This window comes from Camelus ferus, chromosome 7 (genome assembly GCF_009834535.1).
Source record: "Camelus ferus isolate YT-003-E chromosome 7, BCGSAC_Cfer_1.0, whole genome shotgun sequence".
NCBI classification, from domain to species: Eukaryota; Metazoa; Chordata; class Mammalia; order Artiodactyla; family Camelidae; genus Camelus; species Camelus ferus.
Genome location: NC_045702.1, coordinates 76,430,037 through 76,455,570, shown reverse-complemented (window position 1 = coordinate 76,455,570; position 25,534 = coordinate 76,430,037). Strand labels below are relative to the sequence as shown.

The 25,534-nt window shown below is 45.6% G+C and overlaps 1 protein-coding gene and 1 pseudogene across 6 annotated transcripts in view; both read left to right on the top strand.

Annotated features, from left to right (window-relative positions):
* ATXN7L1 (ataxin 7 like 1) overlaps positions 1 to 25,534 on the top strand; it is a 218,317-nt gene that overhangs the window by 114,182 nt on the left and 78,601 nt on the right. The gene's annotated exons all lie outside the window — the stretch shown is intronic.
* LOC102516526 lies at positions 1,086 to 25,534 on the top strand (annotated as a pseudogene).

Below are 25,534 nucleotides of genomic sequence, written 5' to 3'. Positions count from 1 at the left end.
GCAGGCCAGAGGCAGAAGGCCCGGGTGCATGCATGTGGTCACCACCTGGCTACTGTGCTGCAGCTGTGTGGCCTGGCACAGCCATCGACCTCCAAAGTGAAGAAACCTCTCTGAAGCCATCACTGCCTTCTCAGTGTCACCCTGAGGGGCACGTGGAACCCTGGAGGGACCGCCTTGTGGATTTGACAGATGTGTGTTGGTCGTCATCACCTTACCCAGGCGAGAATTCCTGAAGAGATTTCCTTCCTGTCAGAAGAATAAGTCAACTGGGGAGAGGGCTGAGCAAGGCTGCTCCACCCACTCTCAAGGCAGCTGTTGGAGTACTGGGTTCAAGTCCAGCTCTGCAGCCGACTACCTGACTTCTCCGAGTTTCTGGCAGTGGGCTCAGTGTGCTGAGCTCCTGGCCCTAGTTCCTGGCACAGATATGCATTCGTCCTTGATTTTTCCTCGTCTCCCTCCTGTATTTCCTGTCCGACTCCTCCTCCACGTTGCTTTCGTGATCCTCCTTTCCCCTCTCTGACTCCCTTACTAAAAGCAAGAGTTGTATCTTGTACCAAAATATAAATCAAATACAATGGTTGGGAGGCCCAGTCCCATTCATCTCTGAACAGGAAAGAAAAAACTCCAACAGATCCCAGTTTGGAAAGCAATGAGCTTGGCCTTAGGAGACTGGCTCTCTCCAAGGAAGCATTCACTTCATAATTCTAGCTGGAGGATCAGGGCTGGATGCTGGGCTGGGCACAGGTGTGTTGAGAAGGGGAGGGGCAGGCAGCTGGAGGCTGGAAGACATCCACTAGGGGTAGCTGTAGGATCACCCGCCAGTGACCTGTTCTGTCGGAGGGGCCAGACTGTATGTATGCGTATGGGGAGTGGGGTATCTTTCTTCATTCAGAATTAACATCACTTTCCTGAAGTATGACTGGAAAAAAATAAACAGCCTGAGAGCTTAGATGAATGGTTATGAATGAGAAATGGGTCAAGAATGTAAGTATTTAGAATAGCACCTGCCCCATGGTGAGCCCTCAGCAAGTGGTAACCATTTTTTGTAGTGTTTAATTAAGGGCATGGACTCTGGGACTAGATTGCCCAGGTCCACCTTCCAGCCCCAGCATTTCTAGTTGTGCAGCCTTGAGGACGTTACTTTACCTCTCTGCGCCTCGCCTGGTTTCTTCATTTGGAAAGTGGTCATCATCATAGTATCTGCAAGATAGGGTTATTGTGGAAATTACCTGAATTCATATACATAAGACACTTAGAAAAGTGCCTGGCATATCTTAAGCACTATGTAAGAGTTACTACCTCCTGTACTGATGAGAAGGTCAGTGAGAAAACTGGATTTTGTTTATACCCAGGCACATTTGAGAACATCAGTGAAGAGACTGGTAATCTTGAACTTTGAACACAAGCTGTATTTCAGAGATAGGTCCCTGCTGCAGATAAAGCCAGACATCTGGACTGCAGGTGAAGTCACACGTGGGACAGAGCATGCTTACTCTTCTGAAGTCCTAGTTCTCCAGTGGACACATATGGGTCTCTGCCTCCACCCATGGCAATGTGTTCTTTGAACAGAGATATTAACACTCATACTGTATTAGTTTCTTAGAGCCGCTGTAACAAAGTACCACGAAAGAAATTTATTGTCTCACAATTCTTTAAGCTGGATGTCTGAGATCAGGTGTCAGCAGGGTTGGTTCTTTCAGAGGGCCGTGAGAGAGAATCTGTTCCAGGTCTCTTCCCGGCTTTTGGTGGTTTGCTGGCCGTCTTTGACCTTCCTTGGCATGTAGGTGCCTCACCCCAATCTCTCCCTTCATGTTCACAGTGTTCTCCTTGTATGTATCTCTCTGTGTGTCCACGTTTCCTTTCTGTAAGGACACAGTTATCTTAGATTAGGTCCAACCCTAATGACCTCGTCTTAATTTGATCATCTGCAAAGAGCCTGATTGATTCCAAATAAGGTCACATTCACAAGCACTGGGGGTTAGGACTTCAACATCTTTTAGGAGGACACAGTTCAACCCCTGACATTCACAATCCCTCAGGCCCTTGTGGCTGGATTGTGGAAACTGCCCTCCAGCTGACATCCATTCCCCCTCACCCCCGTTCCCGCTTATCTTCCACATGGGGTGAAAAATCATCCTCCAACACCATTTTCACCATGAGGCATCTATTGCATTCCTGATGACTGTGATCTGAAAACAACATCGAGCTAAACGGGTCAAAGTCAAACACCATCAAAACGTTGAAAGCCAAACCCACACCATGTTGCAGGGAGGGGTGTGACCTGGTTCTCGGCAAAGAAAACTGAGGCTTCATTTTGTGTGAGGGACTATCCGCTGGCCCAGTGCTCTGGCTAAAGTTCAATACAGGGGAGAAAGGGGCCATTCAGGGTCATTTGAGTTTTCTCTGGGCTCTTTTCCTGTACCCAGAGGCGGCCCCACAGTGCGGTAGAATTAGTAGAATTAGCATTTGGAGCTGAGTGTCTTCTCCCCTCTGCTACTGCCCAGCTGTGTGAACTTGGACCTGCCTCTCTGGGGTTTTTTTTTTTTTTGTTTTTTTTTTGTGGTGGTGGAGGTACTGGGGATTGAGCCCAGGCCCTCATGCATGCTAAGCACAAGCTCTACCCACTGAGCTATCCCACTCCCATCCCCCTCCCTGGGGCTTAGTGTTCTCATTAGTCCACTGAGGAAGTTGGATTCACAGTGAAGCTCTTTATTTTGTTTAATCCTCACAGCAAGCCGCTAAAGCAATTGTTGGTATCCCCATTTCACAGATAGGAAACCTCTTAATTAAAAGAAGCCTTTAATTAAGAAATTAAAGGACCCACATTTTTGTAAGTGACCCTGCCTCTTTAACTAATTCATAAATCAGTGGTTTCCCAGCTCAGCCACAGAGCCTCCTCACTTGGGAGAACTTTGGATTAGTGGTCTGACGTCTCTGGGAGTAGGGCCTGAGTACCCCTAATTTGCAAGAGGTCCCCAGGTAGTTCTGATATATTTCCAGCATTGAGAGCCACTGCTCTAATCGTCCTGCGTTCCTTCTTGGTCTAGAAGCTAGAGTGATGCACCCTGTCTCTGTGATCATTGCTAAACTCTTGGCCTGGAATCCTGGGCCTCCCAATAATCCCTTTCCTCACTTCCAACTTCCCCAACCAGTGCCCCTTTCTTGTAGTTTCACACTTCGTGATCAGCTGCCCCTGGGGTCCTTCATGGGCCAGACTGGTCGTCATGGAGCTGGATGCCCTCTACCAGGGGATGCTTACAGGTTCTGGCTTTCCGGCCCTGAAAAAGTCATCATCCTTCACTCACGGACTGTCTGCACCATGTTTTTCAAATTATGGTCTGAACCCACTAGTGGATCGTGAAATCAATAGAGCGATGCATTTAAAAATAAAATAGAGAAGAGAGAAAATAGAGTAGGTCATATAGTAAGGAAAGCAATGTTCTATGAAATTTCTGTTTCAGATATATATATATATATATTTCAAATGTCTATATGGGGTCTCCATGAAAAGCACTTATATTTCTTAATGTTACAATGCAGACAAAAAAAGTGCCCTGTACTCACATGTACTTATCACTGCTTTCAGAACCTGGAGTGAAATGCTCCTCCTTCAAGGGCATAGAATGTTAGAGCAAGAGACCTAGAGGTCGTCTGGGCCGCTGATCCCCAGAACTGGTGTCCTGCGGCTACGTGAGGATCCCTTTGGGAATTTGTTAAAATGCCAAATCTCCAGGACCAGCCCTACAAATTAAAATTCCCTTGGGGGAAGGGTATAGCTTAGTGGTAAAGTGCATGCCTAGCATGCATAAGGTCCTGGGTTCAATTCCCAGTACTTCTGTTTAAATAAATAAATAAATAAACCTAAAATTACCTCCCCTCATTAAAAAAAATAAAAATAAAAATAAATTCCCGTGATCCAGGAATGTGTATTTTCTGATCCTCAGGTTCATGAACCACAGATCTAATCTTCTTTCTTCATTTGACACTGAGTGGCATGCCCAAGGTCACACAGCTCATTAGTGGCAGAGCTGGGATTCTCCACGCCCTTGCCCTCCTCCATCTTTCCATCCCACAGGTCTCTAGGGAAGGCCTAAGCAGTGGTCCAGACCTGGAACATATGCAATAAAATTACCTGAAAAGTTTTTTTCAAAAATGCGGATGCCCTGCCCCCACCGCAGACCAATTAAGCTACAATCTCTGGGGATGGGCCTGAGTGTCTGGCCTTCTGGGAGTACCTCTCAAACATTAATATGCATATGACTCCCCTGAGGGTCTTGCTGCAGTGCAGACTCTGCTTTCAAGGCCTGAGTGGGGCTTTGAGATTCTGCATTTCAAAACAGACTCCCCTGTTGCTGGCCTGAGGACCACACTTTGTGTAACAGAAAATAGAGCCTTAAGATTTGATCCCAGGTCCCCAGGAACCTGCAGGCTTCCACACCTCTGCCAGCATCTCACTTGCTTGCCTCAACAGTGATTTTCCACTGTGCCTTTATCAAAAGTCAGCCTCTCTACCCACCCCTTTAAGCATCTCTACAGCAGGGACCTTGGTTCCAAATTCTTCCCCCTTGCCCTCCCCAACCCATCCACCTAGGCCTGCGCTCTTCTCTGCAAGCTTTCTGATAAAGGTGATGATGCCATGACCAGCCCCATCCATCAGCATATAGGGCACATCCAAAGAGACAACAGGCCCACACCTACAGCCTTTCCTGGGGAGCCTGCTGTCCGTAGGGGAGATAAGCCAAGTGCGAAGGTCACTGTACCTCCTGCCTGCTGAGAGGCATGGGTAGTGTGCAGAGGGGTTAAGAGCATGAAGCCAGATGGCCTGAGTTCAAATCCCAGCTCTGCTACTTGCTATGTGGACTTGGGCACATTACTGAGCCTCAGTTCCCCCAGTTATAAAATAGGAACAAGAATAATACACAACCAGTAGGGTTGTCTTAAAGGTTAAATGAATGAACAAATATAAAGTGCTGGCACGCGTGGTAAGCCGTATGCAAGTGCTGACATTATTTAGTTATAGGAGGAGAGAACTGAAAACAGTATCCTGACATGCTAGAGCTTGAGGAAGTATTCATCCCATTTGGACCCTCCAGAGACAGAGAAAGACCATCCCTAGTGGTGGGAACAGCATGGGCAAAGGCACTGAGGCACACATGCAAGGACGCCAAGAGCCAGGAGTTTGGTTTGGCTGAGACTGCCGCTGCTGCTGCCCGGGTGCCTGCAGGAAACGGTAGCTGATGGGCTTAGAGTGTCTGCTGATGCCAGGTGGTGGAAATCCTCCACGGTCACACTGAGGAGTTCAGATTTTCTTCTGGAAGCAACAGAGAGACAGTCCTGGAAGCTCTTTCAAATGTATCTTTTCATGTAAGAGTTGCACCATGTGCTGTTGCTCTGAGCAGAACGTAACAACCACTTCCCTCTTTCAGGCAATTGCAGTTGTTTTCTTCGTACCTCCTCTTGTCCACCTGGTGGTGTTGATACAAGCTTCTCTCATTGAGTGAACATTCAGGGCAAGGAAGTGACCTTGGGCCAGGTCACCAAAAGGGTCACATAGCACAGAATCCATCTAATCATTGGAGCTCACAGCCCAGAGCCTCTGAGCTACTCTTTGCCAGTGGACGCCTGTCACCTCCCAGCCGCAGAACTCTTAAAGCACCTTGTGCCCTAGTTAAGAGCTTTGAGCAGGAACCTGCAGCTCCAACACGATTTCTTCCCCCTCCCCCTTCACTCTTAACTCAAGAATGCTATACTCAAATGGTAGACTGTGTCTAAACTCACACACTGCACGTCAGTCAGCGGCAGAGAGAGCCGCATGCTGCTGTGCGACCTAGTGGCAAGTTGCTTAACTTCTCTGTGCACCCAAAGGTGAGGAATTCATCTGTAACATAAGGATAGTAAGAGTATGTATTTCATTGAGTTGTCAGGAGGGTTAAATGAATTAGTACAAGTATAGCAGTTAGAACCATGTGTCTAGCACGGGGTCAGTGATCAACAGGCATTAGCTATTATTATTACAATGGAGGAAATCTGAAAAGCTCATGGTCGGCCACATTAGAATGAGAAAGAAAATGTAATTACCAACTGGAGAAGGAGTAAAAGAATTATAAAAGCATTGTATGTGAATATGGCAATAAATTTGAATATCGAGAGGAAGTGGAGAATCTCCTCGCAAAATATAAATGATCCACAGCACCCACACCTGAATAGAGCAATAACCATGCAACACTTTAGATAAAGTTTATTAAAGAGATACCCTTTTTAAAAGCCTTTATGGTCTGGATACTATCTAGTCTTCAAAAACCAGGTATGGCCCTTTTTATTCAAACTATTTCAGTCCATAGAGTAAGATGAAAATTTCCCTCAATTCGTTTTATGAAGCCAGCATGACCTGAATATTCAAACCTAAAAAGCGCATGTCTCTTCTGTCTCAGAAGCTTTGAGAAAAAAGACCCTAGCAAATAAAGATGGAGAAGAAAGCAAGACAGGGTGTGCAGAACGTGCTCATGCTGTAAGCAGTAGGTCTCCACCCGGAGGAAGAATCACCTGAGCCGCCCCAGGTCCCACTCCCAGAGAGCCTGATTTCGTTAGTCTGGGGAAGGGTCCGGCTGTAGATGTGCCGTCAAGCTCCCCAGGACCACCGCTCTAAGGTACCTGGAGATCACCTTAGTCCACAAGCCCAGTTTATGGTTCCAGACCATCCCAGCACGGCTGCAGTTCGAGGAGAGACTGTCTGCCAATCCTGCGAGGTGCCCAGGACTGGAAGAGGCAGCTGTTGGCCACAGACACACCACACCTCCCATCAGAGACAAAGGGGTTCCACAAAGCTACAAGTGCCCTGTCCTTGGAAACCAAAGACTTAGCCAGGAACAAGACGGCTCGTATTGGTGAGTTCGTGCCTGCTGCACGGAAGGCCAGGAAAGCACAGAGTTTTCATCCCTGGAATCCAGTGGGATTTTGATGACAGACCTGTTTATGATTGTGCTTCAAGGAAACTGTGCCCACGTGGTAAGCAGTTTTGTGAATAGATAATGAGCAGTGTGTGCACGTAGTCAGTCCATGTGTTTACCTTAGCTCTCGTCCTCATCCACTCCCCAGTTCCTGGATTCGGCACCAATGGACAGCAGTGTCACCACCAGCTGAAGCCTCGTGCAGCCGTCCTGCAAGCACCACAGAAGAGGCAGGGATGTCCTGGGTCCCATTCCTCCAGTGGTTGGGTTCCCTGACCAGGGACTCTTGGGTCCCTTCTGACCACCCGTGCTCCTCGGAACCCAAGACAGCTGTGTTAGTTATTTATCATCTGTCTCAGCCAAAGTCTTAGATACAAATCTCATTTCTGCCCCTTGTTTCATTAAATAATCATGACAATTAACAATAAGGCAACGTGAACCATTCTCACCATGAGACAATATAAAAAATGAACAAATGAGTAGGTTTTTGGCTTCGGTTTCGTTAATTAATATAGGAGCGATGCTTACTGTATTCCTGTGCTCCGTGCCACCTTCATCCACAGCAGGACGTCTCACTGGGTTCTCAGAGTCACTGCATCTTTAAGCAAAGGGAAAGCAAAGGCGAAAAATGCCAAGGGCTGGGAGTGAGATGGCGAAGTGTCTGGTGTTTGCTTTATCACCTTCCCTGAAAGGAACAGTGGGAGGTGGGACTAGATGAAACAGAATTGGCAGAATATTAATTGTTGAAACTGGGTGGTAGATTCAGGTGCATTTGTTGTACTAGTCTCTTTCTGTATGTTTGAATTTTTTTGCATAAGAAAAAAGAAAAGAATACAGGGAGAGACAACATGTTGACGGGGATGCACTGCCATTGGCGCATAACTGGCAGAAGGTTCCAGACCCTGAAATAAACAGGGGAAAGTCCCCAAAGAGGCATCTTGATGCAGATAAGCCTCCCAGGTGGCTGGCAGTTGGCACTGCCTGTTACAAGGCTGAGATCCATGCCTGGCTTGGAGCAAGGGCTCTGTGAAAGGTAGCCAGCCGGTCTCATCGTTGTTATTACAGATGCCGTTACTGCACCTCAGGACATGGGGATCTAGTAGGAAAGAGCCTGAGAAAAAAAGAAATTCTTCTAGGTATTTAATATGAAGCCGTTTTAGCCTTTATAGGTGAGATCACAGAGGAGGGTGAGTCTTTGTTTCCATAGAATAAATTTGCCAGCTCTGTCTGAAAGCTTCCACCTTTTCAGTTACTGCTGACAATGTCACGTCCTCCATCAGGAAGAGAGAGCATAAATATAGAGAACAGAAAATTCCAGAGTTTATAGAGAAACCCAGTCATGGCTCTAGGAAGGCAGTCCTCATATGTATTCTCTCTCTGCTTGCTCCGTCGCCGCCTTGCTGTCTCGTATTCTCTCCTCTCCTTCCCCTGCTTCCCCCCGCCCCCCACTTACTCACTTTGATTAGATTTTGGAAGACTTACAATCTCTTCCCTTTGAAGAGGGCCTGGCCTGGTCACTGATGTTTATATGTCAACATTCGGGAATCACTTTCATTTACTAACAAGCTCTGGCTTATAAGAAACTCCAGAACCAGCCAAGTCCAAGTTTTTTACAAAATATATAAAAGGAGACTGAAGGCTGCTAAAGCTTCAGAACAGCACACAATAGACAACAGCCCACCAGCTGGAGGGGGACGAGGGCGGGAAGAGCTGGTACACGCTTGAATCAAATGTTAACCCAAGATTATTGATGGTCTACTTAACCTGCAAAGGATTACCTTAACAGGAGTTGGGCTGCCCATCCTGATTTTTGTTTAACTGTAGAATCTCTGAGTAATGGCAGATTGGCCCCTCCAGCCACAGCAGCTGCTCCGACTGAGCAGTCGTCTCAGGAGAGGGTTCAGTCTGAGTTTTTCTTTTGTTTGTTTGTTTGGCTTTTAGTTTTGTTTTTAGCATTTTTACTGGCTAAGAATTCCCTCTCTGAGTTTAGGACTTCACGGTGTAGAAAGCATCATCTCATTTGATGCTCCCGGCAGTGCTGTGAGGCAGGCTGTCCTGGGGTCTCAAACCCTTGTGTCCAGATGAGGAAACTAATACTCAGAGAATTATAATTTTTCAGGGTCAAATGATTTTTCAGGGTCGATAAATTGGTCAGTGGCAGAGCTACAAATAAGTTGCACAGTTCTCTGCTATTGGGATGGTTAAGAATCCAGAAAGACAAAATGAGGTGCCCAGTACTGCTTAAATATACAGTGTCTGACACTAAGCAGGCTCTCAAAGGATTGGATGGGTGGATGGATGGATGGATGAATGAATGGATGAATGGACAGGTGAATGGATGGAGCTCTGGCCAGTTGGAAGGCGGGTCTTACCTTGTACCTTTGGTGTCCCCGATAGTGCTTTGACATATAGGACCCACTTAATTAATATTTGTTGAATGAATAATCCACTTATATATGCATATTCTTTTGTACCAAGACAAACAAGAGTTTGTGAATAAGGCAACTTTCTAAGCTTTAAAGAATAGACAGGACTAAGAAATACAGTGTGAGTGTATTTATTATTGTTCACCAAGGCATATTACGCACCATACTGTGATACAAAAACTCTCCCGTTCATTCCTGTATTCATTCAACAGGTATTATTGAGTACCTGCTAAGTACTATGTTTTATTCTATGTATTAGCGATAGAACAGTGAACAATAAAAGGTGAAGTCTCTGCTCCCATGGAAATCACCTTCTATTTAGGAATGACATAATACACAGCTAAATAGACAACATGCTAGTACGGAGATAGAGAAATTAAGTCAGCCAGGGAAAAGAGAATGATGATGAAGGAGTTACTCTTTTAGCCATGAAGACCTCTCTTATACAGTGACATTTGAGCAGAGACCCAAAAGAAGTGGCAGGAGCAAGTCATGAGGTTTTCCAGGGGAAGAGCTTTGCAGGCAGAGGAAACAGCAGGGCACTGAGGTAGAAGCATGCTTGGCGGATTTGAGGAAAAGCTAGGAGCCCAGTGTGACTGGTGGCGGGGGGGTAAACAAGGGAGATAGTTCCAGGAGGTTAGAGGACTTTGAGCAGAAGAGTGATGGGATCTCCCCAGGACTTCCCTGCTCTAGTTCTCCCCAGCAATTGCCCATGTCTAAACCAGCAGGTAATGGAATGCTCAGGCGGCAGACCCGGTAACTAATAGTTTCACACGAGGCTGCAATGACCCTATCCCCACCCATTACAAGCTCCATTTTGCTCAGTATTGGCCCACAAATGCCCACTCCAGGGCAACCTCTCACATAGCTTGCCAAGACCTCAGTGGCCATCACTGGATGCTGCAGTGGCCTTGGGGGTCAGCTGCCCCCAGCCGCTCAATCAGACTACAAGTTCATTTCATCTGTAGTTCAAGTAGTTGGCCTCCTAGTCCTAAAATCTCTCACGAGTTAAAAATCCCATGATCTGTCCTTGTAAATTTGAAATCTGTGCTTAGATTTTGGCTTTTTTTTTTTAAAGAAGGAATAGGAAATAATGTCTAAATTAAAGGGACACTTTTTTAATAGACTTTATTTTTTAGAAGTTTTAGACTTAAAGAAATATTGAGACAATAATACAGAGTTCCCACATACCCCACACACAGTTTCCCTTATTATTTCATATTTGCTTGGTATATATAACTTGGTATATATGCTTGGAACCAATACTGATCCATTATTGTTAACTAAAGTCCAAAGTTTATTCAGATTTTCTTAGTTTTCCCTAATGTCTTTCTGTTCCAGAATCCCACATTACATTCAGTCTCCTTAGTCTCCTCTTGGCTGTGCCAGTTTCTCAGACTTTCCTCACTTTTCCTGCCCTTGACAGTTTGAAGGAGTGTACTGGTCAGGCAGTGTTAGGAAGCCCCTCGGTAGAAATTTGTCTAGTACTTTTCCTCATGATTAGACTTGTGATGGGTTTTGTGGGGTGAAGACCTCAGAGGTGCCTTTCCTCCCAGCTTCACAGTGTCAGCAGGGTTTACCACTGTTGAGGTTGCCCTGGGTCACTGGCTGAGGTAGAGTTTGTCAAGCATCTCCACTGTGAAGTGACGCCCCATCCCATTTCCTACACAATACTCTTTGGAAGGAAGTCCACACTCAAGGACTGGAAAGAGTGCTCTCCCTCCTTAGGATGGCGTGTCCACATTTGCCCGTCAGTATACTCAAGCTGGAAAAAATAATTGTGTTCTATATTGTGTGGCTGAGTGGGACAGAGAAGACAATCCGATTGCTAGTTTTTAATTTGTCTTAATGTTTCTCCCCTTACTAGGGGGTAAGACTCATTGTGTGTTATTTAAAAGGACTTCATGCTGGGATGACTCCAAGTGTTTCTAAAATGTTAACAGTTACTTTATGAGAAGAGGGGCAGTGTGGTATAGTGGTCTACCTGCTCTCAGTCACGGATTCTAAGTAGCTGCTGCACAGTTGTATGGCTCTGTAGGAACTCCTTATTTGCCTGAAAGGGGCCTGGATGCCACAAGCACAGAAGGACCGTGATGGCAGGTGCAGGGTGAGATTCTTCCTGGCGTCTCACATGCCTCTGATAAGTAGGAAGCTCGTGAGTTCATTCATGCAGCGATCACGGGTGGTCGTCTGCTAAGAGCTGGGCACGGGGATGCTGTTTTGCCATCCAGTTATCCAGACAAGCTGGAAATGCCCAGGATGCCTCTGTGGAAGTGGCCACTGCATCTCTGAACCTTCATTTCCCATTTGGTTGAGTGCATGTTGGACGCCAGGCATGAAGCCGGCACCGAGGACACAGAGGTGAGGGTGGCGTGCTGCTGCCCCTGCCCTGAGTTGGCTCACGCCAGCTCTGCCAGCCATCGCCTTGACCTTCGGCTCAAGCTTGGTTTGGTCATACTGAGTGGCATGTGAGGCCCTTTTTGTGCTACCTGAAGGATGGGGGCGTGTTAAGCACCCTAAAATAATGGGGACAGTGGCGTCAATCCTCCTACAGGTACCACATGTCCACCGTCTCCAGTGTCACTCTCACAGCCTGCTTTGTGCCCCTGGAACTATTTCCCAGGTGACTGGGAGTTAGGATGGTTGTGTGCAAACTAATAACTTGCTGTGCTGCTGGTTCATCAGAAATGGAAAAATTAAATTAAGTTACAGTTGCTCACCGTGTCCCCATTCTGATTAATCAGAACCAGGTATGTGCTTCACATTCAAAGAGCAGATTCCTCTAAGGAGGGCTGTACTCACACAACCTGTCAGCCGTGGGCAGGCAGAGCTGGTGATGTCTGAGGACAAGGTGAGGAAGGATGCAAACGGATTTTTTTTAAGGTTTATGGGGCAGCTTTCATTGCACACTAATTATTGGGGGTTTATTCTCCCAATAGCCCTACGATTGGCTGCCACTGGCTGCAGAGCGGGGACTGCAGAGATGGACAGGTTCTGGTTGCTTCCACTTATAATTGTTTTCTAGCTTTTCTCAGAGCAGAGGGGCTTTCAAAATTGTATTCTGGGTCTTGTTTGTCCTGTGTAGTGGGTTGAACCCCTAAAAAAGATATGCTTAAATCCTACCCACCCCAGCCCACCCAACCCCCACCTATGAATGTGACCTGATTTGGAAATCACATCTGCACATACAGTCCCGTTAAGATGAGGTTGTCCTGGATTAGGATGGGCTGTAAACCCGAGAGAAAGGAGAGAACATAGGGGAGAGGGCCCCTGAACCCAGAGGCAGAGATTGGCATGGGGCGGCCACAAGACAAGGGCTGGCGAGGATTGGGTGACGCCAGGAACAGAGAGACCTGGAACAGATTCTCCCTTGAAGCCTCCAGAGGGAACCAGCCCTGCCAACAACTTGATTTTGGGCTTCTGGCCTACTGAAGTGTGAAAGAATACATTTCTGTTGCTTTAAGACACCCAGGTTTGTAGTGCTTCGTTCCAGCAGCCCTAGGAAACTCAGGCACCCTGCCTTTTGGTTCTCTTGAAAACAGAGGTTTTAGTTGAGGAGGGTCTAGCTCAGCGGTAGAGTTCATGCCTAGGATGCAAGAGGCCTAGAGTTCAATCCCCAGTACCTCCACCAAAAACAAAAAAAAAAGGAGAAGAAGAAGAAAGAAAGACACCTAATTGCCTCCTCCAAAAATAAATAAAGTTAAAAAAAAACTATTAAAAAAAAAGAAAACAGAGGCTTTAAATCCCAATATTCTGTTTGCATCAAAGAAGATTCAGCCCCTCACTGAGCAATGACTTCCAATTCCAAAATCTAGCCTTTTTGGCAAGTATCCCCTCTCCTGTACCTCCCAGCTTTGCAGCAAAGACAAGTGCCACTGGGACAAATTTTTCCTTAATCTTTTTAATTCAATGTATTTAAATTAAAAACAAAAACAAAACAATTCACCCATTTATCTCACACCCTACCCCCTGCCTCTGGCAACCACCAATCTGTTCTCTATATCTGTGAGTTTGAGGTGTGTGTGTAATATTTATATTTATATTTATATTTTATTTCATATATGAGAGGTCATATGGCATTTGTCTCTGTCTGACTTATTTCATTTAGCATAATGCCCTCAAGGTCCATCCATGTTGGAAATGGCAAGATTTCATTCTTTTTTATGCTGAATAATATTCTATTGTGTGTGGAATACACACACACACATACACATTATACACACACACACACACACACACACACACACATTATACACACACACACACACACATATACCACAATTTCCTTATCCGTTTATCCATTGATGGTCACTTAGTGTTGTTTCCATGTTTGGCTATTGTAAGTAATGCTGCAATGAACATGTGAGTGCATATATCTTTTCAAGTTAGTGATTGTGTTTTCTTCAGATAAATACCCAGAAGTAGAATTGCTAGATCATGTGGAAGTTCTATTTTTAATTCTTTGAGGACTCTCCATACCATTTTCCATGGTAGCTGCACCAATTTACATTCCCACCAGCAACACGAGGGTTCCCTTTTTGCCACATCCTTGCCAACACTTATTTCTAGTGTTTTTAATAATAGCCATTCTAACAGGTATGAGGTCATATCTCACTGTGGTTTTGAATTTGCATTGGCCGTGTGATGAATGATGTAGAGCATCTTTCCATATACCTGTTGGCCATCTGTGTGTCTTCTTTGGAAAAATGCCTATTCAGATCCTCTGTCCATTTTTCAGATTGTTTGGGGGGTTTTTGCTATTAAGTTATATGAGTTTTTATATTTTTTGGATATTGGCCCATTATCATATTTATGATTTGCAAGTATTTTCCCCATTCAGTAGATTACCTTTTTATTCTGTTGATGGTTCCTTTGCTTGTACAAAGCTTTTTAGTTTGATGCAGTCCTACTTGTTTATTTTTGCTTTTGCTGCTTTTGGTGTTAGATTCAAAAATCATCACCAAGACCTATGTCAAAGAGCTTACTGCCTATGTTTTCTTCCAGGAGTTACATGGTTTCAGGTATAACATTCAAATCTTTTTTTTTAATCTTTTCTTTTGGAGGGGGAGGTAATTAGGTTTACTAATTTATTTATTTTTAGAGGAGGTACTGGGGACTGAATCCAGACATTCAAATCTTTAATCCATTTTGAGTTAAGTTTTGTGGATGGTAAAAGATAGTGGCCCAGTTTCATTCCTTTGCATGTTGCTATGTAGTTTTCCCAACACCATTTATTAAAGAGACTAGTCTTTCCCTGTTGTATATTCTTGGCCCCTTTGTCATAAGTTAATTGACCATATATGCATGGGTTTATTTCTAGGCTCTCTATTCTGTTCCATTGAGCTATAGTATCTGTTTTTATGTCAATACCACACTGCTTTCATTACCCTAGCTTTGTAATATAGTTTGAAATTAGGGCGTGTGATGCCTCCCCACTTTGTCCTTTTGTCTCAAGATAACTTTAGCTATTTGGGTTGTTTTATGGTTTCATACAAATTTTAGGACTGTTTGTTTTATTTTTGTAAGAAATGCTATTGAATTTTGATAGGGATTGCATTGAATCTGTAAATTGCTTTGGGTAGTATGGACATTTTAACAGTATAAATTCTTCCAATCCATAAACATGGACTATCTTTCCATTTATTTGTGTCTTTTTCAATTTCTTTCACTTAAAGTCTTGTTTTCCATATATAGGTCTTTTGCCTCCTTGATTAAATTTATCCCTAGGTATTTTATTCTTTTCAATGCAATTGTAAATGGAATCATTTTCTTAGTTTCTCTTTCTGATAGTTCTTTATTAGTGTATAGAAACACAAGAGATTTTTGTGTATTGATCCTGCAACTTTATTAAATTTGTTTATTAGTTCTAACAGTTTTTTGTGTCCACGTGGCCTCTGAGCTACTCCATTGGCAGCCAGTATGAACTAGTCTATAGAGTAGCTCAGGGGTGGAGTGGACACATGAAGCCTATTAGCTCTGACCCTACCGCCCAGCTCAGCAGCCCAGCATAATGGAGCTGCCTCTTGAGGGTGGAGCTAGAATCCACAAACAGGCCAAACAAAAAGAGTTTTGACCTCCTTGCTCTGTAGCATTCACGGGAAAGAGGCTGCAGGGCTGTGGGCCATCCTGGTTTGTGCCAGCCTGAAACACATGGGCTTTGCCACAAAATGCACGTTCAGGGTCCAGAGGTTGGGTGGGCAGCCTAGTCCTAGGTTCTCTGTGGCCTCTTTCTGCCTGGCTGGTATTTTCCTTCAAAGGATCCATTGCGTCTTCCTTTAAAAAATATCATAAAATTGTGGGATTTGAGTGCTGCAAAAGACCTGGGGTATGATTCAGTCCAACTTCCCACCCCATTTTATTTGTAATAATACCACCTGCTATTTGTTGAATAATAATACAAATAATACCAAATATTTATTGAGTAGATACTATGTGCCAGGAAATTTTCTAAGTGCATTGCGTATATTCACTTATTTAGTCATCACAGCAATGCTGTGCAACAGGGACTCTCATTATTCCCAGTCTGTAGATGAGGAAGCTAAGGCGCAGAGAGAAAAGGAACTTGCCCAAAGACCAACAGGTAGCAAGTAGCAGAATCAGGATTCAATCCCAGGTTTGTCTAACCCTGAGCCCTTTTAGCTCCCTGCTCCGAGGAGACCCCCAACACAAAATGACCTACCCCACTTGATGAAGCCAAAGAGCGAGAGTATAGAGATCTGGGGCCACAATGCCAGAAAACTTGAAGCAATTCTGTATTCTCTTAATATAGACCCAAGTCTAAACCCACATGCACATGCAGGCATCTGCCTGCCTGCACCCATGCTCTCACTCTCTCTTTCTCTCAGCTCTTCCTTCATGTCTGAGGGTTGCCTGGTGGGCTAGCGTCTGTGACTGAATTAAAATGCATTTTGAAGTCACTATGGAGAGGAGCTTGTGTGATGAGCCAGAATCACCACTACCTGTGACCGTTGCCTTTGGGACACGCAGCAGAGTGAAAACAAAGCTGGGAAGCCATGCGGGCACAGAAGCGCGCACGCGCGCGCACACACACACACACACACACCAGCCCATTCCAAGAAAACACAAGCTTAAAGGTAGGGATTTAGGAGAAAGACTCTGTTGTATTATCAGTTCGGCTATCCTGTTCTCGTCAATGTAAAACGTTTCTCCAAAATGAGTTTCACCCGAGTTTCCCTCCCAAAGGTACACTAGTCAGAGCTGGCTCTGAGAGGGGCAGCCACAGGAAGGCCACAGCGGGCCATGTTGTCTCAAGATGAGGAGCCGGCAAACAGGAAGACAGAACCTGTGGGCTGTGTCTGGCTGGGCAGAGCAGAGGGCTGAGGCTGCCAAGCCAGCCCCTGGGAATTCTTCCAAGTTTCCCTCTGGGATGGCCCTCCCCTCTGGTCTAGGGTGTTCACAGTTTTTTCAAGATGAGGTCACAGGGGAATGACACCCAATCCATGCCAGCACGTGTCCCGTCCCCACTGTCCCCCACCCCCAGCCCTAGGACCAGGCCTCTTCCCCACATGGCGAGGCCTCGGGAGTGGCTGTGAGAGGTGCATTATGTGAGAGAGAGAGCAGGATACGGAGGGGAGGGGATCGCTGCGCTCCAGCTGGCCCGCCACAGACCCGCTTGGTGGCTTCTGGAGGACAGTTATTGATGATGTGCTGCTTCAACACCGGTTCTGCCGAATGACTCCAAAGTCGTTCCAGCAGCTCAGTGCAGCATCCTGTGGTCACCTGCCTCTTGCAGTACGTTTATGTGAGTCGGGCCTTCAGTTCCTCCCTTCTCCTGCTGCCCTCATGGGAGCTGGAGGCTGTGGTGGGCATCAGCAGTCAGAGATGTAGGCTGGCCTCCATGCCTCATTGCCCTGTGACTCTCTACACATGTCCCTTTTCCCCGGTGCCAGCTGACTGCCCAGCAGCCGAAGGGAGAGGTGGGGTGGGAGGGCTGTTACCGTCTGAAGCTGTGTCCTGGCCCTGCCATCCAACATCCGGAGACAGCATCTGGGCTTGGTTTGCTGTGTTCGTTGCTGCCCAGACTTTTGGGTGGGTGAAGGGTCTCCTTGCTAGGATTTCGGTAGAGTCAGAACAAGAGCAGAGAAGCCATGTGTAGGGAGCCAAGGAAAAGTTCCTGTAGCCCCAGGTCTGAAGGGAGTGACAAGGCCATAGGGAGGCAGTGAAATAAGTGGCTTTGCTGATGTGGAAGGAGGCAGGGCTGCCTGTTTGCTTTTCTGCCAAACAGGCGGAGAGCGCCCTGGGGCACTCCTCTGAGGCAAAGAGAATGTGCGAGGGTTCCTAAAGCAGAAAAGAGCCGTGCTGGCTCTGCACGTTCCAGTCTACACTCTGCAGGTATTAATGAAATAACCACCTGCACTGAGAATGGCTGCCCGGAGAAGGAACTGTGGTCCAAAGTCTGCACCAAAATCAAGATGTCAGGCTTCCTAAGTGGTATTCAGACTATTTAAAGAAGTAGATTCCAGGTTCCAGATTCCAATCCACGCCCCTAAGTTTCTTATGGCTTAAGATGTAACTTGGCTTTGGGTAGTTATCCGACCAGAAGACATATAAGGGATTATCCAGTCACCCTGGGATTTGGAAGACTCCAGAGTTTGGGGCACTGCTAAAGAGAGGCTCCTTTCCTAGGCTCTCTAGCAGCCCAGTCTTTGAACACAATTCTTGGCCAGAACTTTCACAGTGGCTCTTTCTGTTCACCACCGCCTGCTGGAAAGCAGAGATGTACTTCAGAAGCACTGCACACTCCTTACGCCATTGCTTTCTCTGTAAGTGGTGGGTTTCAGTCTGTCTTCTGTCTGTGGAGCCGCCAAATCCTGTTTCCGTCTCCGCCGTAAGCTCCAGGTACACCCCCAATTTACATAGATATCAGACACATTACTATATATGAAGTGGGTAAGCAGCAAAGACCTACTGTAGAGCACAGAGAACTATATTCAATTTCTTGTAACAAGCTGTAATGGAAAAGAAAGTGAAAAAAAATCTACGTATGTATACGTATAACTGAATTGCTTTGTGGTACACCTGAAGCTAACATTGTATATTGACTACATGTCAATAAAAGATAAGAATAATTAAAAAAAAAAAGATATCAGATTGGCCCAAAAGGTAATCTAATCATTCCTAGACTTAATTCTTTCTGAGAAGGCCGGGACCCCTGACCAGTATCCCCTGCACTTGCTCCTGCTCCAGTTTAAGCAGAAGCCCTCGGGTGCCTCTCTGGTGTGTCTGGTATTTTAGCCATCAGCATCTTTGCCTCAGGGATTTTCACTGGAAACCTTTCACTGGATAACTAATTGGCTGTACTAACAATATTAACAAAAAATAAAAAGGGACATAGTGAAACATGAAAAATGAATAACAAAATTTAAAAATCTTTGTTGTGAAGTACAAAATATTTGAATACATTTTAAATGCGTGTAGATTCATAGCAATCCTATGCAAGTCCCTGATTTTATTTTGTGGGTTGTACCTAAGCACTGGTCTTCTAATTCTTTCACTCATAGTATTTTATACTTTTTTTTTTTTTTTGCTATTGATTCATCTCCTCATTTGGCATCACATTTTGTCTTTTTCATTAAAATTTTTTCCTTCATTGAAAGAGGCACCCGCTTCCAAATTTGTCGCTGAGTTTTATGTTACGTTGTGAAGGCCTCTACACTGTTGTGTGTTCTTGGTATATTGTCACATGTCCACTGATAGACTGTCCAAAGTGCTATGGGAAGGTACAACTCTGTACCTTCAAATCACTGAAGGATTTGCAAACCGATATGTTATCATTTTCTAGTAGTATGCAATCTAGCTTTTATTTCACACTTCCCATAAGTTTTATCACCGCGTTTTCTCTCAAATCGATGTATGTAATGGTTATCATCCACTATTTTAAGACCGCCACGTCTGCTGGTCACTGTATGGATCATTATAAGGGCTAAGATTTATGTGATATAAAAATGAGAGTCCTGCATCAGTGGAGAAATGAAACCAGACTATCAGCTAGTTGAAACCAAACTGTCAACCAATTATTTTATCTTTTACAGCAAAATTGCCTTACGGCCAATTAGTTCGGCAGCAGAAATGCTTGTGGCAAAGATGCTTACAGAGGAATTTCCCAGCACCCCTCTCTGGGGTTCAGTTAGTGCCTTAAGGCACTTTGGAATCCTTACCTAGTGAGCCAAGAGACAAGGTTATGCATGAATTTAGGAAACCAGAACTACCCAAAGCCCCAGGTAGCAGTTTTGTATACGGAAGCTTTTTAACCTATAAGGCCTTACACAAATGTCTAGGATGATGATTTTTAAAAGTACCCATGTTCCCCGGAGAGGGCCTCCCAAGCCCTCAGAGGTGGGGCAGGGTCTACCCCATGGGCACCTCAGGGACTGAGTGTGGGAGAAATGTGTTCCCCAGAGGAAAATCAAGGTCTGTTTGTGGAAGAAGAGACGAGAGGGGATGAATGCTGAGCAGGTCAAAATACCAAACTCCTTTTTCCCTTTCCTTAGTTTCCCTTCACTTATCTGTCCTTCAGCTACCAATTACCAAAGAAAAAGAAAATCTCTTTGTTGTACTGGCAATGCTTGTGGGTCTGGTGACCATTGTGGACTGGTCTCCGTCCTTTCTTGCCCATCTGGAATCTGGGGGTAATACGGAAACACTGCAGGCAGCTTGATCCCCAGCTTCTGTTCATCCCCTGTTTGTGATGTCTCTCTGTGCCTGGAGCAGGTGCTTCTTTTCTCACCCAGGGACCCTCCCCCCAGAATAAAGCCTTTCTCCCCATTCTGCGCTCCTGTGCTGCCGCCTCCCTCCAGCTTTGGTCTTGTTCTGGACTTCCTGTTCTATTTTTGAACAGTCAGAGCCTGGACGCAGGCCTCGGCAGACTCATGAGCCCGTGTGAATGGTAAGCATCTGACCTGAATACCTGCCCTGCTGTCAGTGACATGGGTTTGCCCCACGGGCCAGGTAGTGGTCTGCCTGTCACCCTCCCCACTCCTAAGCCGGCCAGCCGCATTTTCTCCTCCTGCTGTCAACTGCCAAGATGCAAACTGTGTGTGAAGAGAGGTTCCTTGCCTGGGAGATTCCAGAGTTCACAGGCCTGTGCCCTGCCTCTCAGGGGAGCCCTCAGGCATCCACACCAAAATGTGGGTGAGGCCCTGCCTCTTTGGAACAGCGAGTTGAGCAAACAGTGCTATAGATTCCTTAAACCTTCTTCAATCCTGTCCACCCTGATGAGGGTGGAGGTGGAGCCCATTTTCATGTGTCCTTCTGATCACTCAGCTCACAAGTGGCACACAGGAACTCAGAATTCAGGCCACTAGCTGGCTGGCTCTGATCCAAACAAGAACCTCTGCAAAATGCCCTGCCTTTCCTGTGGCCACTGGGGCCGGACTCATGTGGGTAGGTGCCCACGAGAATGTTCTTTCCCCCTCAGATGTCTTTATGTGGTTAACCAGGAGGGTCTGGGGGCAACCTGGCATAGGCACAGGACTCAACCCCAGAGGTCACCTGTCATTATGTTTATGTCTGGCGCTTTGTTGTTGCTGCTGTTGTTTTAAAAGAGGAAGAGTTTTAAAATGAGAATTCTGGGGTCAGCTTTGGTGACAAAGATTTTTTTTATCTTATTTAAACCTTACTTCCCCCTATGTCTTCTCCCCCGTCAAAAAAAAAAACTTTTTAATGCTTGATGATATTAACCATTTCACAGTTTCAAGTCTTATTAAGAAAGAATTATCATCTTCTACTTCTGATTTTAAAATATTTATATTCTTACTGTTATGAAAAATTCTTGCACATTAAGGACAAAAAAGAAAATACAGTAAAGAATGGGAAGGAATAGGTAGTTCAAGAGAGGAGAAATTCAAGTGGCCAATGAACATGAAAAATGTTCAGTCTCACTGGTCAAAACAAAAATTAAAGCAGAATATTTTTCACTTTTCAAAATGGCAAATGTTTAGAAATTAATAATACCCAGTGTTGGTGAGGAAGATGGGAAACAGACTTTCTGTGGAGCTGGTGGGTGTGTGAATTGGGTCTCCCTTTCTGCTGGGCATTTGATTACATGTAGCAAGAGCCTGCAAGCACAAATTCTACTTCTAGGAATTTATATAAGAAAACATACAGAAATGTGTACAGGAACTTAAAGGATGTTCATGACAGAATTATCTATAATAGCAAAAAATTGGAACCAATATGAATACCAAACTGTAGGGACTGTTAGAATACTAAGTAGATCTTAAAAAATTTTTTTAATATTTAATGACATGAAGACATATTTATGATGGAAAAAGTGAGAAAAAACAGCATTTAATGCGAAGTGCTCAGTATAGTATCACATTTTTTAAAATATGCATGTATGCATATTCTTAAACAAAAAAGTGTAGTGACTATGGGTAATTTTTATTTTCTTCCCCATTCATATCTGAATTTTCTAAATTCTTCATTACACAGTGATTGCTTATATAATTAGTTTTTTTTTAATTTTAAAGAACAGATAACTTGCTAATAGTGCCAGAGTTGAGGTATATGAGAGCCCACTTTGATTTTGGAGTTTTTAAGGGTTTGAGGATTTTTTTCTGGACCAGAGTCTAAAAGGATCAGGAAATAGCTGGGCCCCCATGTGAAGTAATCTAACTACCTTCATGGAGATCCCCAAATCCTGAAGGAAATAGAGGAAAGATAAGGTCTGCTCAGGTTTTCATTTTTCAGCCTGGAACCTTTCATTGAAATTTTTCCTTCCAGATATGAAGAGTAACTATTTACATGTCCCAGTGGGATTTTAATTTATATAATGGGGCTAAGATTACATTTTTTCTTTGTCTTTTAAAAAATCCTTAAAATTCTGCTTGTAGCCCATTCTTCCAATTGAAAAGCAGACCTGACAGTGGCTTAGGGATGGCATTATTGTTCCCTTCTTCCTCTCCCACGTCCTTCTTCTCTCCCTCTTTTTTTTTTGGTGGAGGTAGGGGGTCCCTTTTCTTTGCCTTTGCCTTTAGCCTGCTAGTGTCTGGGATGCGCCAGCCCCAACGGAGACAAGAGGGCTATAAGGGCTGGGTTGGTTTGGCCCAGAAAGGACTGGAATCATCATTGCAGTATTTGATCTGTGCTTGGAGCTGATTTTTCTTCACTGCTATCCTTGCTTCACCTCTGGGGAATGGGGTTGGGTACGATTTTTGATAGACATGCCAGCGGGAATGGTTTTACCAGGTATCATCAGGTAACAGAGATGGGAACAAAACTATTGCTTAAATGTTAATTTCTGCCAGTCTCAAGTGAGCACTTCCCCCACCCTTGGGGTTGGAGCCTTTGACAGTATTGGGAGCACAGTGCAGACCTAGGTATTAACGATAGTGCCTTTAGGCATTGTTCAGATAGCTCACCACTCCAGTTATCCAAGACTTCCTTATTCTTTTTGAAAGCTACTCTCAGTTTTGCCACCAAAGGAGTTCAGGATTCATACTATTGTAAAGCATGATATGAAACGACATGAGTTTTAGAAAATTGGGAAGCTCTGAGAAATTACTGGGACTGCCCTGTACAGAGCATTTCCTGAGTATAGATTTGGGGCATCACACTCTGTGCAGTTATCTCACTTGATGCCCACATGAGCTCTGGGAGCTAGATACTACAGTCCCATTCTCCAGATGAGGAAAAAGGAGGATTAAAGAAATTAAGTTCTTTGCCCAAAGTTTCCAAGCTGGTAACTGCTGCTGGAGCTGGATTTTGAACCCAGGCCTCTTCTTCCTGGCATACCAAGTGCTAATGTATCGATCTGGCCTGGACAATGAGTTTCCATCCGGTTTGCTTCTGATACAGGGCTCCTCAGACGCGAGCGTGCAGCGGATCGGCCTGGAGAGCTTGTAAAGCGCAGATTCCAATTCAGCGGGCCTGGGGTGGGCGGGACCGTGTGCTGTCGGGTGGTGTTCATGCTGCTGCTGCAGATGCAAGGCCCCCACCTGGAATAACGCTGCCCCAGGCTGGCAGCAGGCAAAGGCTCTTGGTTCGCAGACTTTGGATTTAAGTTCTCACCCTGCCAATTAGAGAGGGTGGCTTGGGCGAGCTACTTAACTGCTCTGGACTTGCTTACTTGTCTTGAAAATAAGGATTGAAATAACAGCTACTTCTTAGAGTTGTGAGAATTAGATGATGAACCACATGAAGTGCTTACAATTGATAGTTCTTTATCAGGGTTTGCTTTTATTTGTAATATTTGGAGCCATGATGTCCTGGGATGGAGGAAAGTGTTGTGGCCTCAGAGTCAGATGGTTTGAGAGCCTGTCTAAGCCATTTCTGTAAACCCGGAGTCTTCCTGGAGGGCAAGGGTTCTGCAGAGCCCTCATGTACCTCCAGGCAGCAGGGCTGATGGGCACCTGGGTAGCTTCTTGCTATGGGGACCAGTAAGGTGCTTGAATCCCAAGGTTTACCTTAGAAGTCCTCTGAGGCCTCCTGACAGGTGTCCTGAGGATGCACGCGTGGCATCCAGGGCCCACATCAGACAGCTCAGCTAGCACACAGCAAGTACCCTGTGCCAGGTGGCCTGCTGGAGTCCTAACCTTCCCCGTTTGGGCCTTGAGTCACCCTATTGCCACTGTGCCTGCTATGGTTTAAGGGCCTGAAGCCTCGCTTCCTTTTTATTGAAGCTTTTTATTTCGTTTCTCTCTGGAAGGCTCCATGAGCACACATCATTTGGAAAGGAAGACAGAGGCACAGGCCCTTGCCCTCAGGGCCCTCTCTGGAGCAGCCTCGGCCACTTCACCCATTTCATTCCCACAGCACGTTGGGCTCTGGTGCAATCAGATGTGTATACAGGGCAGTCCTTCCCCTCGGAGCCCAGCTGCAGCACCCTGTTCCATAGTGGGAGGTTAGTCATTTAGAGCCGTCCTGCACTAAGTGTGTTCTGGCATCACCATCACCAGGCCCCACCCCTGGCAGTTTGAAGGTACAGGTTTTATTATGATTCAGATACAGTGAGGCCAACCGATCAGGAGATAATTGCCATTGAAAAGATACTTTATTATTCACAGTTCCCAAGAGAGGTGGCATGCCCTGTCACACAGGGCCACACGGGGAAACACCTGGGTCAGTCAGGAGGCAGAGGGAGTGGGGAAAACCTGAACAAGAGCCTTTATTGAGGTTTCGATAGAAAGGGACGGGTGAGGCAGAGTAAGCAGACTTAGGACTGGCTGGGTTGAATAACTGAAGCAGACTCAGGCTTGCAGGGGCTGCCTCTAGTCATCTGGCTCCTGACCCTGGGGTGACTGGGGCAGGGAAATAGTGGCCTGGAGTGTAGGGCTGGATAAAGGAGTTGATTGTGAAGGTGGGCTTTGGATTGGCTGGTTTGCATATGAAAGTTGCCCTTGCAGATGAATCCTTTCCTAGCTTTAGAAATTGGCCAGCCCGGGATCAGCAAGGCCCTAAGATGTCAGAGCATCAGAAATACAGAAAAATAAAAAGGCATGATTAATACACTGACCTACGGAATCAGAATCTGCCTTTTAACCAGACCCCTAGGAAGCCGATGAGCACATAATGCTTGAGAAGCACTGCTGTAGGGCGCTCTTCCCCGACACTTTCAGCTGGGTTTCCTAAAAGCGACAGATACTCTAAGCCATTCTGTGTACAAGTAAAGATGGTGACGATGGGTTCATGAGACTAGGTACACCAAAACAAGGCTGAAGTCTTAAATGGAAGAATGTCCAGCTCTCTTCCTCGGCGCTACCTACGGAGGTGGCAGCCATCTCCTAGTCGGCATCATGGCCGCCCTCAGACCCTTCATGAAGCCCAAGTTCGTCAAAAAGAGGACCAAGAAGTTCATCCGGCACCAGTCAGACCAATATGCCAAAATTAAGTGGAACTGGCAGAAACCCAGAGGCATTGACAACGGTGCGCAGGAGGTCCCAGGGCCAGATCCTGATGCCCAGCATCGGCTATGGGAGCAACAAGAAAACAAAGCACACACTGCCCAGTGGCTTCTGCAAGTTCCTGATCCACAATGTCAAGGAGCTCGAAGTGCTGCTGATGTGCAACAAATCTTACTGTGCTGAGATTGCTCACAATGTCTCCTCCAAGAACCGCAAAGCCATTGTGGAAAGAGCAGCCCAGCTGGCCATCAGAGTCACCAGTCCCAACACCAAGCTGCACAGCGAAGAAAATGAATAG